Consider the following 16,452-nt stretch of genomic DNA (forward strand, 5'->3'; position numbering starts at 1 on the left):
ACGTGTATGTCACTATATGCTATCTTGAGATTCATTTTCTTGCAGATATTTACAGGAAAATAAAAAAACACAATAAATTTTATGAAAAGCTATTCATAAACAATGACTGACAAACAAAGAAGACAAATCGTACAAATAATAAAAAGTAAATAACCACGAGTTGTTGAGTGCTTGAAAGCGAGTCTATAGGTTGTGGAGTCAGTTCAGCGTTGACGTGAGTGAGGTTATTCATGCTGGTTCAGGAGCCTGATGGTTGTAGGGTTATTAATAACAGTTCCTAACCTGGTAGTGTGGGACCTAAGGCTCCTGAACCTCCTGCCCGATGGCAGTAACGGGAAGCGAGAATGACTTGGATTATTGCTGCTGCTCTCTTGTGGCAGCGGTCCTTGTAAGTGTGTTCAGTGGTGAGGAAGGTTTTGTCGGTGGGTGTCTCCACCCCTTTCAGTGTAGGCTTTTCCGTTCTTGGGCATTGGTGTTTCCATACCAGGCCGTGATGCAACCTTTCAGGATACTCTCCACTGTGCATCTAGAGAAGTTTATCAAAGTTTTAAATGCCATAAATATGAATAGCTATATATAAATACACACTTATACATATACTCAAATATACAGATTTTTCACTTACAGTTGCACGCTCACACACTCCATAGATTCTGTTTTATACACACATTTAGAAAAAAACGCACATACAAATACACACAGGTTCTCTCTTTCTCCGTCTCTCCCTCCGCTACACCTCGTTAGCCCTTTCATCCATTGCGAGTCTCTCGCTATCAGACTTAAATGCACATTTAAACATACAAACTCTCTCACGCACACAATTTTTTTTCTAGCACAGACATAAACAAACACGCTCACGCACAAACATGCACGCTCGCACACACATAAATACACGTGGTCACATTCACACAGCAAAATATACTTACATGCAGTCCCACTCTCACACGCTGCTTCACCCATGTCCTGCCTTTCACTCAAACGCGCGCGCACACATGCACAGAGATTGACGCACACAGAACAATACACACACAGAAATTCACACAGTATCGCGCATACACATACACAAATTGACCAACACACGCTCTCACAAAGATACACGCACGGACACTGGGATTTGGCAGATGCATATTGACACACAGTCGCTCACAAATTCGGATAGTCGCACAGATACACACAGACACAGACAGAAGCACGCCTACAGATTGACACTCACACATTCGTTCACAAACATGGATACACTGACATAGAAATAGACATATACATATTGGCACACACACACTCGCTCACAAACACGGATACACTCATACACAATTACACAGCTGTGCTTTGTAAACTGCGACCTATATTCTCGCTCTGCACTCACCCTGGGGCACTCACCTGGTTGGTTCAGGTCCCGGAGCCTGCGCTTTCCTGATTTTGAACTCGAGTGTTTCTGACACGATCGGGAAATCCACTTTGTGTTGAGATCGCCGACAGACTGTGTGTACACACTCCGCTGCTGAAATATTACAAAATAAATAAGTGAGCCCGCGCGCGCGCGCGCGCGTGTGTGTGAATCCGTGCGCGTGCGCGTGAATATATGTCTGTGTCCGTGTCTGTGAGATGTGTGTAAACGTTAGAGAGAGAGAGAGAGAGAGAGAGAGAATCTGTGTGTATGTGGTATGAGAGAGATGGTGGTATGTGTGGGTGGGGAGAATGTGTGGTAAGTTTGTATGTATGTGTCTGCGTTCATGTAGGAGCATGATAATGAAGTTGTGGGTGTGTGTGCAGCTATGTCGAAGTCCGTATTGAAGTGTACTGAAGTGTGTGAGCAAGGGAGTGAGTCGGGTATGTGTGGGAAATTGTGTGTTTGTATGAGTGTGTCCGCATGTTCGAGTGTGTGTACATTTGTGCTCAAAAGTTGAAAGTTAAGTAAATTTATTATCAAAATACATACATGTCACCATATACAACCCTAAGATTCATTTACTTGCGCTCATTCGCAATAAATCCATAATAGAAAGATAACCATAATGGAAAATCACTGAAACTTGGGCGTTCAACCAGTACAACAAACTGTGAAAATACAAAAAGAAACAAATAATGATAATAATAATAATAAATAAGCAATAAGTATCAAGAACATAAGATGAAGAGTCCTTGAAAGTGTCTTTAGGTTGTGGGAACATTTTAATGATGGGGCAAGTGAAGTTGAGTGAAGTTATCCCCTCTGGTTCAGGAGCCTGATGGTTGAGGGGTAATTACTGTTCCTGAACCTGGTGGTGTGAATCTTGGGGCTCCGATACCTTCTTCCTGATGGCAGCACTGAGAAAAGAGCAGGGCCTGGGTGGTGAGGGTCTCTGATGATGCTTTTCTACGACCACGCTCCGTGTAGTTGTGCTCAATGGTGGGGAGGGCTTTACCCATGACGGACTGAGCTGTATCCACTACTTGTTGTAGGATTTTCTGTTCAAGGGCATTGGTGTTTCCATACTAGCCTGTAATGCAACCAGTCAATATACTCTCCACTACACACCTATAGAAGTTTGTTAACGTTTGTCCTAAGGAAGTCGAGGCGCTGCCGTGCTTTCATCATAATTGCACTTACATGCCTGGCCCAGGACAGGACCTCCGAATTACTAACACCGAGGAATTTGCTGACGCTCTCCACCTCTGATCCTTCGATGAGGACGGTCTCATGAACCTCTGGTATTGCTGACATTGAGTAAGAGGTTGTTGTTGTGGCACCACACAGCCAGATTTTCAATCTTCCTTCTATATGCTGATTCATCACCACCTTTGATTCGGCCAACAGCAGTGGTGGCGTCAGGCATTGGAGCTGTACTTAGCCTTACCGTCATTGGTGTAAAGTGAGTAGAGCAGGAGGCTAAGCACCCAGCCTTCTGGTGCACCTGTGCTGATGGAGATTGTGGAGGAGATGTTGTTGCCAATCTGAACTGACTGGGGTCTGCAAGTGAGGAAATCGAAGATCCAGTTGCACAAAGAGGTATTGAGGACAAGGACTTGAAGCTTACTGATCAGTTTTGAGGAGGTGATGGTATTGAATTCTATGCTGTAGTCAATGGAGAGCATCCTGATGTATGCATCTTTGCTATCCAGATGTTCCAGGGTTGAGTGAGGAGCCAATGAGATGGCATCTGCTGTGGACCTGTTGCTCTGGTAGGCAAATTGGAGTAGATCCAAGTTGCTTCTCAGACAGGAGTTGATATGTTTCATCACCACCCTCTCAAAACACTTCATCACTGTGGATGTAGGTGCTACTGGGCCATAGGAATTGAGGCAGGTCACCAAGTTCCTCTTGGGCACCAGTACAAATGAAGTCTGCTTGAAGCAGGTGGGTACCTCAGTCTGCTGAAGCGAGAGGTTAAAGATCTCAGTGAACAGTTGACCAGAACAGCTCTTTAGTACTTGGTCAGGTAACCCATCTGTGCCGGATGCTTTTCGTGGGTTCACCCTTCTGAAGGCTACTCGCATGTCATGAGACTGAAATTACAGGATCATCGGGGGGCAGCGGGAGTTCGTGATGGTTCCTCCATGTTTTGACGGTCAAAGTGAGCTAGAAGGCATTGAACTCATCTAGAAGCGAAGCCCAATTGCTGCCTATGTCGTTTGATTTTGCTTTCTAAGAGGTGATAGTATTCAAGCCCTGACAGAACTGTCAAGTATCCGTCGATGATTCACGTTTAGTCCAGAATTGCCACTTCGCAGGTCCAATGGCTTTCCGGAGATTGTACCTGGCCCTCTTGTAAATTTCTTGGTTGCCAGACCAGAATGCCTCTGACCTGGACTTCAGCAGATTTTGAATCACATGGTTTGTCCGGGGCTTCTGATTTGAGAAGACTGAATGCTTTCGTGGGGCTACACTCTAGAGGTCTAAAATCTAGTGTGTTGGGCCCCCCAGTGCTAGAAGTTATGTGCTGATGGTAATTTTGCAGGGATTTCTTCAAACAAGCCTAATTGAAGTCTTAGATACAGCAGTCTTGCCCTCAGTTCTGTTCTCCACCGAATGCACATTTGCCAACAAGAGGACAGTTGAATACGCTTAAACAAAAAATACCTAGGAGAATGGAGGAACACAGGCAACAACTCCTCACCCTCCTCCCTCGGCCTCACCCCACTAACCATTCCCCGCCCCGCCCCAAACCACACATTTTCTTAGTTTCCGTCACCTCGGCCTCAGACCTACTCAAGGGGCGCCGGCTCGGATCGGGTGCGGAAAGTTAATGAGGAGTTTGGGAGGGTGTAGTGAGGATCGATGGATGGATTACCAGGCGCTTTGAATTTTATAGACGTTCGAGGCAGGCGTAAAGCTTAACCGCGGTGCCCAAGCGATGGTTTCTGGGCAGAGTCTGACTTGGCCAGTGGCGAGTACAGTGGCCGTTTGTGGGTACTCATGGTTTTGAGGTGAGAAGGATGCAACTGAGAGCAGCAATGAGAACTGAGGAGATAAACCCCTTATTAGGTTGGAGCCATATGCAGAGAGAGGGAGAAGAGTCTTGCTGCTTGTCTCGCTTTCTTTAGTCGCAGGATTAGGCTATTACTGCATGGCATTTCGGATCCATTTGCAACTGGGGCTGCAAATTCTGCCCGCTACTCCTGTCTCTACTATGGACCATCCAGAGAGCTAACAATCAATGTTTACCGGCCGAGCTACCCATCTGTTCTAGACATCCGTTTTTCTGCGACTAACTATGGACTTTCTAGAGAAAGTTCTTATGTCTGTCCGACTATGTACAGTATGCACCGGCCCCCACCTCTCTCTCTCTCTCTCTCTCTCTCTCTCTCTAACACCCTCTCTGATTTTCCGCCCTGTCTCCATAAGCCAAAGGACATAGAAGAACTAAGCCATCAATGCCTCACTCCCTGTCTCCCAGTCTGTCTTTCTCGCTCTCTCAATCTTTATCTCCCTCCGTCTCCCTCTCCTTCCATCTATCTACCTCCCTCTGTCTCTTTGTCTCGCTCTCTCACTCTCTATCTGTCCATACCGCCCTCTTTATCTACAGAACAGTGAACACAAAACACTACAGCATGGGAGCACGATGCCAAATGTAACTAGTCCCATCTGCCTGTATATGGCCCTCTTTTCTATACGTGTTCGTGTGTCGATTTATTTATCTGTCCTTTTGGCTGTCTATCTGCTTGTCTATTGTATCTATACCTTGATCTACTCACCACTGTCTCTCCTTCCTTTTATCTATCTATGTATCTACGTACTGTATCTATCCATCTAAACATTCTCGCTATTTGTCATCTGCCCGTCTATGTATCTACACTACCTTTGATCTGAATGTATCAAGAACAGATGGCCAGATACTATATATGCAGGGTCAGATAAACAATTAGGTATTAGATAAGTAGGTACTGCAGGTAGACAGACACAGATAGACATTAGGTAGATAGATGGAGAGGCAGATAAGTAGACAGACAGACAAGCAGGCAGACGTTCAGATGCACATTCGATAGATAGATAGATAGGCAGACAGACCTTCAGTCAAACAAACAGATAGACATTAGGTAGGTTTTTGGATAGACACAGATATGTAGATATTAGATGGAAAGATGCATAGACACCGATAGATGTTAAATAGATAGATAGATAGAAACAAGCAGACTGACAGCCCATTAGACAAACAAATACTAGTGGTTAGGTGGTGAAACACTAGTTCTCGAAATGGAACTCATACAATTGAGCACTGAGTGCTGAGCGCGAGGCCTTTATATACCGACTATCCATGAAGGAATGTGGCAGGCAATAATTGGTAGTCTGAGTCTTAATGGGATAGCGACAGCTAACCAGACTCCGGGGAATTTGAAGTGCCGAAACTTGGATGCCTGCCGCTGTTCAGTTGGGACCATGAAAGACTCCTCACCCCGCCCACCCGCCGTCCCCCGCACCCACACATCCGACGGATGACCCCTGACAGTCCTGGGCGATCAAAATAGTGCTGGTGAAAGTCATCTATCAAGGCAAGCTCCGAATGCCCCATGAAGGAATCCAGCTTCTTTCTTCTGGGCCTAATTTTCTGGCTTCAACCCGCATTGGAAGATCTCCAGTTGAGAGCCAGACCCGTTGATCCGGGTCTAGTTCTGGCTCTAGTCTTCTCCCGCGATTGGCCTAGTCTTGTTGTTGCAGCGAATTGACCAACAACGACTCTCTCGCCTTAACCCATTTCTGGTGACATATGCGGACCAGTTAGTCCGCTGGTGGAACTCTCACCTCCACTTCTTGTTCCGGGAACGGCGGGGATGGTGCTCAAATTGGCATTAGAAAGGGGCATTCCGATAGACAATTGCTGTGTTGTGCGCAAGCTCTGCGCAGATCAGCCAAGGCTAAACATCTGTGTTTTCTCTAGGTCCTAGTTGACTCTTTCCGTCTGCCCATTTGTCTACAGATGGAACCCGGCAGATAGACTGGCAGAGGCCCCAATGAGCGCACAAAAGTCGTTCCAAAAGCTGGAAGCAAACTGTGGCCGCGATCGAAGACGATGTCCTGGGGGAAGTCGTGAATCCTGAAGACGTGCTGTAACACGCGCTTGGTGATCCCTGAAGCCGATAGAAGTTTGGGAAGGGGTACGAAGTGGCAGGCCTTGGAGAATAGGTTTCTGACCATGATTACTATATTACACCGAGATGCCGGAAGACCTATAACAAAGTCTATAGAAATGTGGGGCCAGCAACGAGCAGGAATGGGGAGAGGCTGGAGCAGGCCCTGAGGCTGTCCACGGGGTTCTATATTTCGTGCGAAGACATCACAGACTAAGGTATATTCCCGGACATCTTTAGTCATGCCTGGCTACCAGTAACGTTTCTTGACGAACTCTAGGCTGCGAGCCACCCTGAATGCCCAACCGGGTTTGAAGCGTATCCCTAGTGAATACCTCCAAATGAACAGGTTCAGGAACAAAGGTATATCCGGGAGGACCATTACGCGGGTCTGCCCTATGTTGCTCTTGGGCTCGGCGCACAATCAAGGCTATGTTCCAGCGCCAAAACTCTAGAGCTGGGAATTATAGTTGAGACGTCCTCTTCCCTGATAGGTGCTTCGAACTGTCGACAGAGGGTGTCTGGTTGGGTGATAAGTAATAAGGAAGGTGAACCTATTAAGGAATAGAGACCAACGTGCCGGTCTGACTTCAGCTTCTTCGCATCCTGGATTATGCCTAGTATTTTTTGGTTGGTTTATGCCACAAGTGGATGCTTGGATCCCTCCAGCTAGTGTCTCCACTCTTCCAGAGCCAGCTTAACGGCAACAATTCCCGACTCCGCGGGAGAAAGATGTCTTGAGTAGAAGGCACAGGGGTGCAATTTGTGTTTCGAGACGGGTTGTTGGGACAAGATAGCCCCTACTCTTATGCCCGATGCATCGACTTCCGCCACGAAAGGTAAGTCCAGGTCTGGTGGAACTAAGACAGGTGCGGTCGTGAATCTTTGTTTTAACTCCGCAAAAGCCGCCTCGGCCTTCCGGGGTCCAGCGGAAGAGCCCAGTAGATTTCTTGGTGAGGGTGGTGAGCGGCGCCGCCATTGAAGTGAAATTGCGGATGGACCGCCTGTAAAAGATGGCAAAATCTAGAAACCGCTGGAGCTGTTTCACTGAGGTGGGTTACTACATATTGCGCACGTCCTGGGTCTTATCGGGGTCCAGTTGTAGGTTGCCATTAATATAACAAATTCAAGGAAGGAGATTGTGAACATATGAAATTTGCTCTTCCAACTATTCCAAACAAACAAATATCAATGGATAGGTAGATAGATAGACAGAGAGATAGATAGATAGATAGATAGATAGATAGACATGGATAGATATTAGGTGGGTGATGGACACAGATATATTAAGTAGATAGGTAGAGAGAAGAAGAGATAGGTAGGCTTAGTCAGATGCAGACTGACTGTCATACATACAAGTAGATATTAGTAGGTAGTTAGACAGATAGACACAGTAGATAGATAAATATTAAGTAAGTAGATAGGCAGACACACACACGCACGCAAGATTTCTGGTTGGTAGGTAGACAGGCAAACAGGTCGGTGGATGATAAAAGAAATTTCAGCATTTATAACAATCAATGCCGCACTGGATGCAGAGGATTTAACACGTCGGTAGAACCTGATAAATGTTACATGGCCTCTCAATAACATTAATAGATAGTTCTGCGGTGACATGGCTTCCAAGCCTAGGCATTTAGGTGTACTTATTCTGTGGCGCCATACAATAGTAATTTTAAATCGTGGGGGAATTTAACCTGGCTCCGAGCAGATATATAATTCAATGATCGAGAATGGATGGAGACAAAATCTGAACTGCACGTGGAATATGTTGTTCTGTCTTTGATATTGAGGCCTGTTGTGGGGTAGACGCGGCCAGCCCTTGGTTGATCGAGTCGACTTAGAAGAATTTGCTTGCGTTGAAAAGGCAGGACTCATTTTTAGACGGATGAAACTCTAAGGCACAAAATGTTATTCCAAAATATTACGTTTGGCGTCGAGAAGGGACCCACCCTCCTCACCCGACCCCACCCGCTTCTCACCGCAGTATTTTGTGTGTGCTGCTCAGGATTTGCAGCATCTGAAGAATGTGTGTGTGTGCGTGTGTGTGAGTGTGTGTGTGTGTGTGTGTGTGTGTGTGTGTGTGTGTGTGTGTGTATGTGTGTGTGTGTGTCTGTCTGTCTGTCTGAGCTTGTCTGTGTGTATACGTGCGTGCGTGTATCTTCGTTTGTGACTTTTAATTTCTGCGTTTTGCCTCAGAAAACATTTGTGCACAGAGGTAGTTAACGTCACCGAAGCTTTCTGTGACTGGTTCGCTTTGTATTCAGGTTTATCTATCCGTATATTTCACTTTACAAAGTAGTCCGGCTTGGTATGGTACGCAGGTATATGTGATTCAGTATTTCGTTAAGTCAGCCGTTTGTTCAATCAGGTGTGACTGAAGTCTCAACAAATTTTCGCTAAGACAATCTTTGTACCTTATCCTGGCTTAGATAGACGAGTGCGTTATTTTTTTCCAAACTATTTCTTAAGTTTGCGTGAGTAAAGTCATAGAGCAAGGAAGTAGGCCCTTCGGCCCAACTCGTCCGTGCCGACCAGAATGCCTTCCTGAGTCAGTCCCATTTGCTTGCGTTTGACCCTAAACCTATCCTATCCACGTACCTATCCAACACACTCAAGATGCGGGAGGAACTCAGCAGGCCGGACAGCTTCCATAGATGAAAATCAACAGACGGCATTTCGGGACGAATTCTGGCTTCTGTCCTCTTCCTTTCCAGTCCTGATGAAGCGTTTCGACCCGAAACGTCGACTGAATATTCTTTTCCATAGATATGCTGTCTGAACTGCCAAGTTCATGTGTATTTTGGCAGTTTTTAGTTTACATGAAATTCGTTGTACACACATATTCCCGACTTCACATTCCAAACATTTGTCTATGTACGTTGCAAGTTTGGAGCGCATTGTACATGCACATCCTGACTCCAATGCAGCTAATGGCCGATTTTAAAAATATTTTTACGTTACTTCTGCTTTTGCACTATTTTGATTTAACTACTTAATATAGATAAATACTTACTGTAATTTATTTAGTTATTTTCTCCATATTATCATGTATTTTATCACACTGCTACTTTTAAGTTAACAAATTTCACGACATATGCCGGCGATGTTAAACCTGATCCTGATTCTGATTTTATTATTGGTTCCCTTGGCACGAGGAAATACAAATCCTTCTCTCTCTCTCTCTCTTACAAATGTTTAGTACATCTGTAACACACACATTTTTAAAGAAATCTGATTCTAATTATTATTATCGGATGAGAGCGCACCTGCACTTTTTCAAAGCTACGTTGTGTTTTTTTTTTAGCCGTTTTTCTCTTTAAATCCATTTGAGGGTACGACTTATTGGATGAATAGTTACCTGCACCGTTACATTAATCATATAAATCTCGGTTTCCCATTCTGTTCATCCCCGTTGATCGGTGGTATTTAAGGGAATATAATTTTTACCGGCAGAACTTTGCTTGCTCTTGCTGAGCTGCAAGTCCCTTTTCTTTCTGAAAGCATGTTTGCGCGTGCGCTGGCTGGCGCACGGGAAATCTAATACGGTATTTTATTTTCAGCGTTCTGTCTGTCTAGGTCTAGTCTTTTTGTAATGTTCAAGCGAGAACCTTGTTGCTTATAAAACGCGGGGAAAGGGTAATTATTTAATTCTGGGACGTGAAGATTTTTTTTATGTACACAGCGCACAATGACTTCATGCCATCTGTTTTTTTAAAAAATTGGTTCTGCATAGGATTGGTTATTTTATGCAAGCGTTCACTGCTAATTTTGTTCCGGTTGTGTATGTATGTGTGCGTGTGTGTCGTTCCGTGTGTAGTTTTGTGTGTGTGTGCGTGTGTGTGTGTGTGGGGGGGGGGGACTGTATGCATGTACGTAGATACGTTGCATCTCTGAGTGTGCGTGGGAGACTTTCTCTGTTGGCTTTTGTGTGTAAAAAGTACATACCTTGTAATTTCTAGAAATATCCTGTGTATATAAGAAGTTATGAATGAGTCTTGATGTTGAGAGGACTGGTTTTGTGGGTCCGGAGCGAATTCTTGTTGCGGTTGGATAGTAGTACATTAACAGGATTTGTTTTTTCACACGCCATTTTGTTTTAGTATTTTAAACGAAATCAATGACTGGTTTGTTTGGTGCGGCTAGTTAGTTGTATTGAGGACTGTAGTAGTTTGTTACGATTTATTAATACGTTTATATTAATGGGCACCGATGTGGTCCGTAGATTCTGCCACTTCGCTGTTTGCTTACTGTCCGCAGGCGCCAGCCGCGGTCATTCCGAGTCTCTCAAAATGCAAATCAGCTACGTGGCCGTGAGGGCTAATTTTGTAGGTCATGTTCAATGTGGACGGATGCGCAAAGACAAGGTGGGGGTGGGGTGGACGAGGTGGAGAGAGAGAGAGAGAGAGAGAGAAGAGACACAGAGAAAGACAGACAGCGAGAGAGAGAGAGAGAAAGAGACAGAGAGAGAGAGGGGGCATATATTAAATATCGGCCTCTTAGAATGAAGCAAGGCGAGAATCGTGTGATACGCTTGGATTTAATTTATCGGTCTATAGAATCATAAATATTCTTAAGTTTTGGATGTAACTGAATTGCAGGGGGATAACCTTCTTATAATAAAAAACTCCTCTAAGTACGAAAACTCTCTGTTCCGGTACGTCCTTTTCTTTATCTATTTAAGACATGCAGCCACAAGTAAGTTTCGTTTAAAGTTATATCGTGGGGAGGTTTGAGGCGGGTGCCAAGGGCTTACTCTCACCTAGGTTTTACCACGAAGGCTGCAGAGTCCTCCGGCGGCAGATTAGTTCGTGGGTGCTGATTTAAGATATCAACATTCTGTCGTTTCCCACCTCCTTTCAACGAACGCGTTGGCCTTTCGTTCTGGGAGGAAAGAGGTTGCAAATGGGCCAAAAAAATATGTATATATATCGCATTCTTTTTTTATTAGTCACAAGCAATTGGTTAAAATAGATAACTTTTGAACATTTAAAATAAAACAAACCACACACACAACGGGAGCTTACGCTCCAAAATATCCCTCAGCCGTCAGAATTAGAATCAGGTTTATTACCGCTGCCTTAAATGACGTGAAAGTTGTTGTTTTGCGGCAGCTGTACAGTGCAATACATAAAATATACTATAAGTTACAAAAAGATAAATAGCACATCAAAACAAAAAGACTCAGATATCCGGCATTCAAACTGGAACTCGGGTGCATTCATAGCATCGATGGGTAGGAAACGTCGGGGAGATGAATACAAGTCATTTATTTTCGATGCTTATAAATGGGAAAATATGTGCAAATTTACTCCGGGCAGTTGCTGGGAGACAAGTTTCAGAACGGCTCCCGGTTTTATTCGGGTGTGGAAATTTAAAATCCGTTTTTAAAGAAGTTTCGATTCGAGCTGTAACCCTCATTATATCCCATTATCAAAACAAAATGTAATCACTTACCAACATTTGAACAGTATTCGGCTTTTGGAACGAGCACATACACTCACATTCACGCACAGACAGACACACACACACACACACACACACACACACACACACACACAATATATATATATATATATACACACACAGGAACATCTACTCACACACAAGACATAATGCACAGACAGTGACACATACACATAACATGCACACAAAGACACGCACTCACACATACACACACACACACACACACAAGGCATAACAGACTCACCGCACATACAGAGACACATACACTCTCACATACAAGACATGTACACTTACTAAAGACATACACACGGAGACATAAACACAAGACGTACAGAGATGCACGCACACAAACACAAACACACTAGACGAAGGGAAACATACACACATGCACATGACATATAGAGACACATACACTCACACACGATACACACAGAAACTGATGCCAACACAAGACACGCAGACATGTACACACAACACACAAGCACAACCACACACACACACACACACACACACACACACACACACACACACCTTCACACGCACAGACCTACATGCAGATTCACACATTGACACACACGCACATTCCTACACAAACACGAGCACAGGGAGAAAGAGAGAGGAGGGGGAGACAGACAGAAGTCGTAGTAAAGCGATCACTCCGCATTTCTTTATAAACTCGTTTACAATGTGTTGTAAAACTTGGCAGACGGATTGTCTAGCATTGAGTTAAGGACCGGATTTCGCAAGCGTGACACCAAATCGAATAAGATATATTCTGCTTTTAAATTCGATTAACTTTATCAGGTGATTGATCCACTAACAACGAAGAAAAAGAATACGAGTGCACTCATCGCCCCTCCACTTCTGTCCATTTCCCTCCCTCTCATGTCACCATCTCCGTCCACGCCACCATCCGCCGATTTTTTCTCTCTCTGCCCCTTTTCCTCCATCCCTTTCTCTTATCTCAGTCTTTTCCCCCTCCACACTATCTGTCATTTTTACCACGTTGCCCCCATTCCGTCCTCCTTCCCTCTCTCGCTGATCGCCAGATTCGCCCCTCTGACATCATCTCCTTCACCCCTCTCTCCCTCCCAAACTCGTTCTCCCTCTCTCCCTCTCTCTCAACTTTCTAACCTCCGTCACTCTCTCTCTCTCTCACCCTCTCTCTCTCCTTTCCATCTTTCTCCATCCCACTTTCCCTCTTTCCTTTCTAACCACCCCCCGTCCCTCTCTTCCGCATTCACACATGCAAACACTGCAAAGCCCAGTGAAACTCCATAAAACCTACCATTTGCCAACCGCCCCCGCCCCCCGACGAACAAATTCGAATGACAGAGCCTTGGTGGTAAAACAAAACGAAACCAAACTTAAAAATGAGATTTATTCACCCTTTCGAGCGAACCGGGTTTTGGTCACATTCCCTGACGCGCTGAGAGATGACCACCAATGCTGCATTTAAAAAATACTTTTCCTTCGTGCAATCTTCGGCCAGAACTTCCGCCTTGGTGCGTTGGATTCCACCCCCACCACCCCACCCCGCCCCACACTCAACTGCCATATAACACAACTCAATTCTCGCCCTCACTCAGCGGGAGGGGTTTGGATGAAAGAGCGTATGGTCAGAATCAAGTGTCCCGGCTCGGGGTACTTGATCCACTGTTCTCGCTGCATACACAAAACCACTACTAAGCCTCCCAGAGCATTGGCAGCTTGGTATTTTTACGTTTTGTGTTAAATGTATACGTTTATTGGTTAGGCTGGAAGAGGATCGAGCCCTTGTAATGCTGCTGCTGGGTTCTTTAAACATAAATAGGTTATTATTTAACATGCAGTAAGATTCTCCTGTCTATTGTAGCGGTGTGGATCCCACCGCCCCCCAGGCCCACTCTACCCTGATATCGATTCAATACCCTTGGTAAAAAAAAAACAACTCTACAACGACCTAATTTAACCCTCTTGGGGACGATCGAACTCGACAAAAATTCCACATCTTGTAAGAAAAAATAAATCGCTCAATTGGCCAATTTTGTTCACAATTATTTCTCGTTCTCTTGATTCCTCCACCTAATATCCTCGTCCATTTACCCGGCGCAGTATTTTGTTTTGTTTTGTTTTAATCTTCAATACTGAAAGTTTTGCAGTTTAGCTGTTGCCATTAAAAAAAAATCTCTAGATGTTTTTCAACTGATTTTCAGAAATAGCAGGAGTAATAGGTTTATGCATTTGTGTCACTTTGAGAACCGCCCGTCTTTTGTTTGAAACGAGCGTCGTTTATATTCTTGTATGGAACTTACCTTTTACATCTTATCCTCGTGTTACCGAGCGGAGATGGTGTTGTCGGGGTATGTGAAGAGGTTAGTATAGGTTTAAAACTGGCCACCAATCAGTCATTAGGTTTACATACAAAATTTGACTCCTTTTGTCACAGTCCTACGTCAACTCATAAGGTTGAATCCAAACCTCACTGGATTTGTAACAGGCCTTCGTCCATCTTTAAAAAAAACAGTTCATTGCCACATACAACAGAACAAGTTGCCAGCAATCTCAACAGTCCCAAGCTCGACTGCGAAAGGAAAAGGGTTGGGTACGTGGCTAGCAACCCCATCCCATAAAACACAGAGCTACAGAAACGCCAACAGAAGTTCCAAAGATCTCATCCATAGGAGAGGAAGGATCTTTGCCTAGATGGGCTACACCTGGGGACGACTTCAAAGACAGGCCCAGGACAGATGTCTGATGGGCTTAAGAAGGAGAAAAATCTCGAAAGAATAAGATGTTTTTTTTAAGAAAAAGAATTAATCGTATTGGCAAAAGAAAAACCGCGCACCCAACAAAAAAGGATGTTCGGTTCTGATGGTATTCCTGGGATTTGAGGCAGATATGCGCGTTCAAGATTTTGTGTGAATTGAGTGTGCCCCTGAGGTAAAGGGCTAGAGAGGGAAATCATTTCAAAATAAGGAATGAGCAGCGATAATCGATTAACATTTTGTTCTTGGGCTTGCATTGGGGTATGGAGGAAAGTGAAGGCGCACAGACAGACACACGTGCACACGCACACACGCGCGCGCGCGATATATAGAGAGAGAGAGAGAGGGGAAATGGGGGGGAGAGAAAGAGAGAGAGACAGACAGAGAGTTATACTCATACGACAGATTAAGTGGGTTCGATATTAACTCCGAGTAGAATTTTCAAACACGCCGAAATGTATTTCTATTAACGGTAGGAAATGGTTTGGGAAACGATATTGGGCGTTTGTCAAATATTAGCCAGAAACCCCTTTTTCCAATGCCCATGCATTTAAGAATTCAATGTCAGTGCCTATATATAATAAATATTTAACCATCAAGAAGCTAAGTTTATGAATATTTATTAACATATCGATCGAAAAATCGTTTAACTTCTATATATATATGAGGAAGAGAGAGAGAGTAATGCGTGCATTAAGTGTAGAGACTCATATAAAAATAAAAATGTATACATACTGAACCATATATTTATACACACGCACATCGAGATAACATATTTATATTTTGGTAGAAATATACAGGAACTTCTACATAAATGTACATATATACACGCAATCGCACATAAATATATAAATTCCAAATAGCTACATTTACATTTTAAGTTTCTCGAGTATTTTTGTATTTCTATGCATATACACAAAGATTCACATGTTCTAAATATACATTTATACTTGTGTATTTTATATTTACATGGAAATAAAATTAAAGACGTGTGTGTGCGCGAACACACACACACACACACACACACACTCACACACACACACACAGATAAATATATAATTATACCCAACACAATAAAATATTGAAAACACGTGCAAATGCATATGCAGAAATATATATTATATACACGAGTGCATAATGCGTCTGGAATTATAAATTTATGTATGTTAAAAATGAAACAGAAACGCAAAGATAAGTATTTATGTAAATACACACCAAGACATACTGTACTTACAGATATAGATAAGTACATACACGGGCACACTTGTACATGCATATACACATATACATACACTCACAATATATACATATATAAAGCACAGACATACACACACATATAAATACATTCATATATACACATTCGTGTATGCATTCTTACAGTTGTACATACATACGTTCACAAACGTACGCAGACCTACACACATAAACACACACACACACACACACACACGTATGTATGTATATACATGCATACATACAGTATATGCACATAAATACACAAGCACCAACACACGGGGGAGAACAGCATAGATTCCAAATAGCTACATTTACTTTTTCTTTCAGGAATTTCGCTTATTTTGTTTTTGATTCACATAACCGTTGAGAATGAATAACTTTTTTTTCATTAATACCACAGCTCCGTTTCAAAGGAAGGCCCTTTTAGACTCTGGAAATTAAGTCCGGAGGGGCGGGTGAT

At 43.7% G+C, this 16,452-nt stretch overlaps 1 long non-coding RNA gene across 1 annotated transcript; it reads right to left on the reverse strand.

Annotated features, from left to right (window-relative positions):
- Positions 1-446: 446 nt before the first annotated feature.
- On the reverse strand, positions 447-11,388 carry LOC140191483 (uncharacterized). The gene is made up of 3 exons (XR_011883831.1): positions 11,306-11,388; positions 1,378-1,498; positions 447-526 (listed from the first exon to the last, which is right to left on the reverse strand). It is a non-coding gene; the product is annotated as an uncharacterized lncRNA (long non-coding RNA).
- Positions 11,389-16,452: the final 5,064 nt, after the last annotated feature.

Source organism: Mobula birostris, chromosome X, assembly GCF_030028105.1.
Source record: "Mobula birostris isolate sMobBir1 chromosome X, sMobBir1.hap1, whole genome shotgun sequence".
NCBI classification, from domain to species: Eukaryota; Metazoa; Chordata; class Chondrichthyes; order Myliobatiformes; family Myliobatidae; genus Mobula; species Mobula birostris.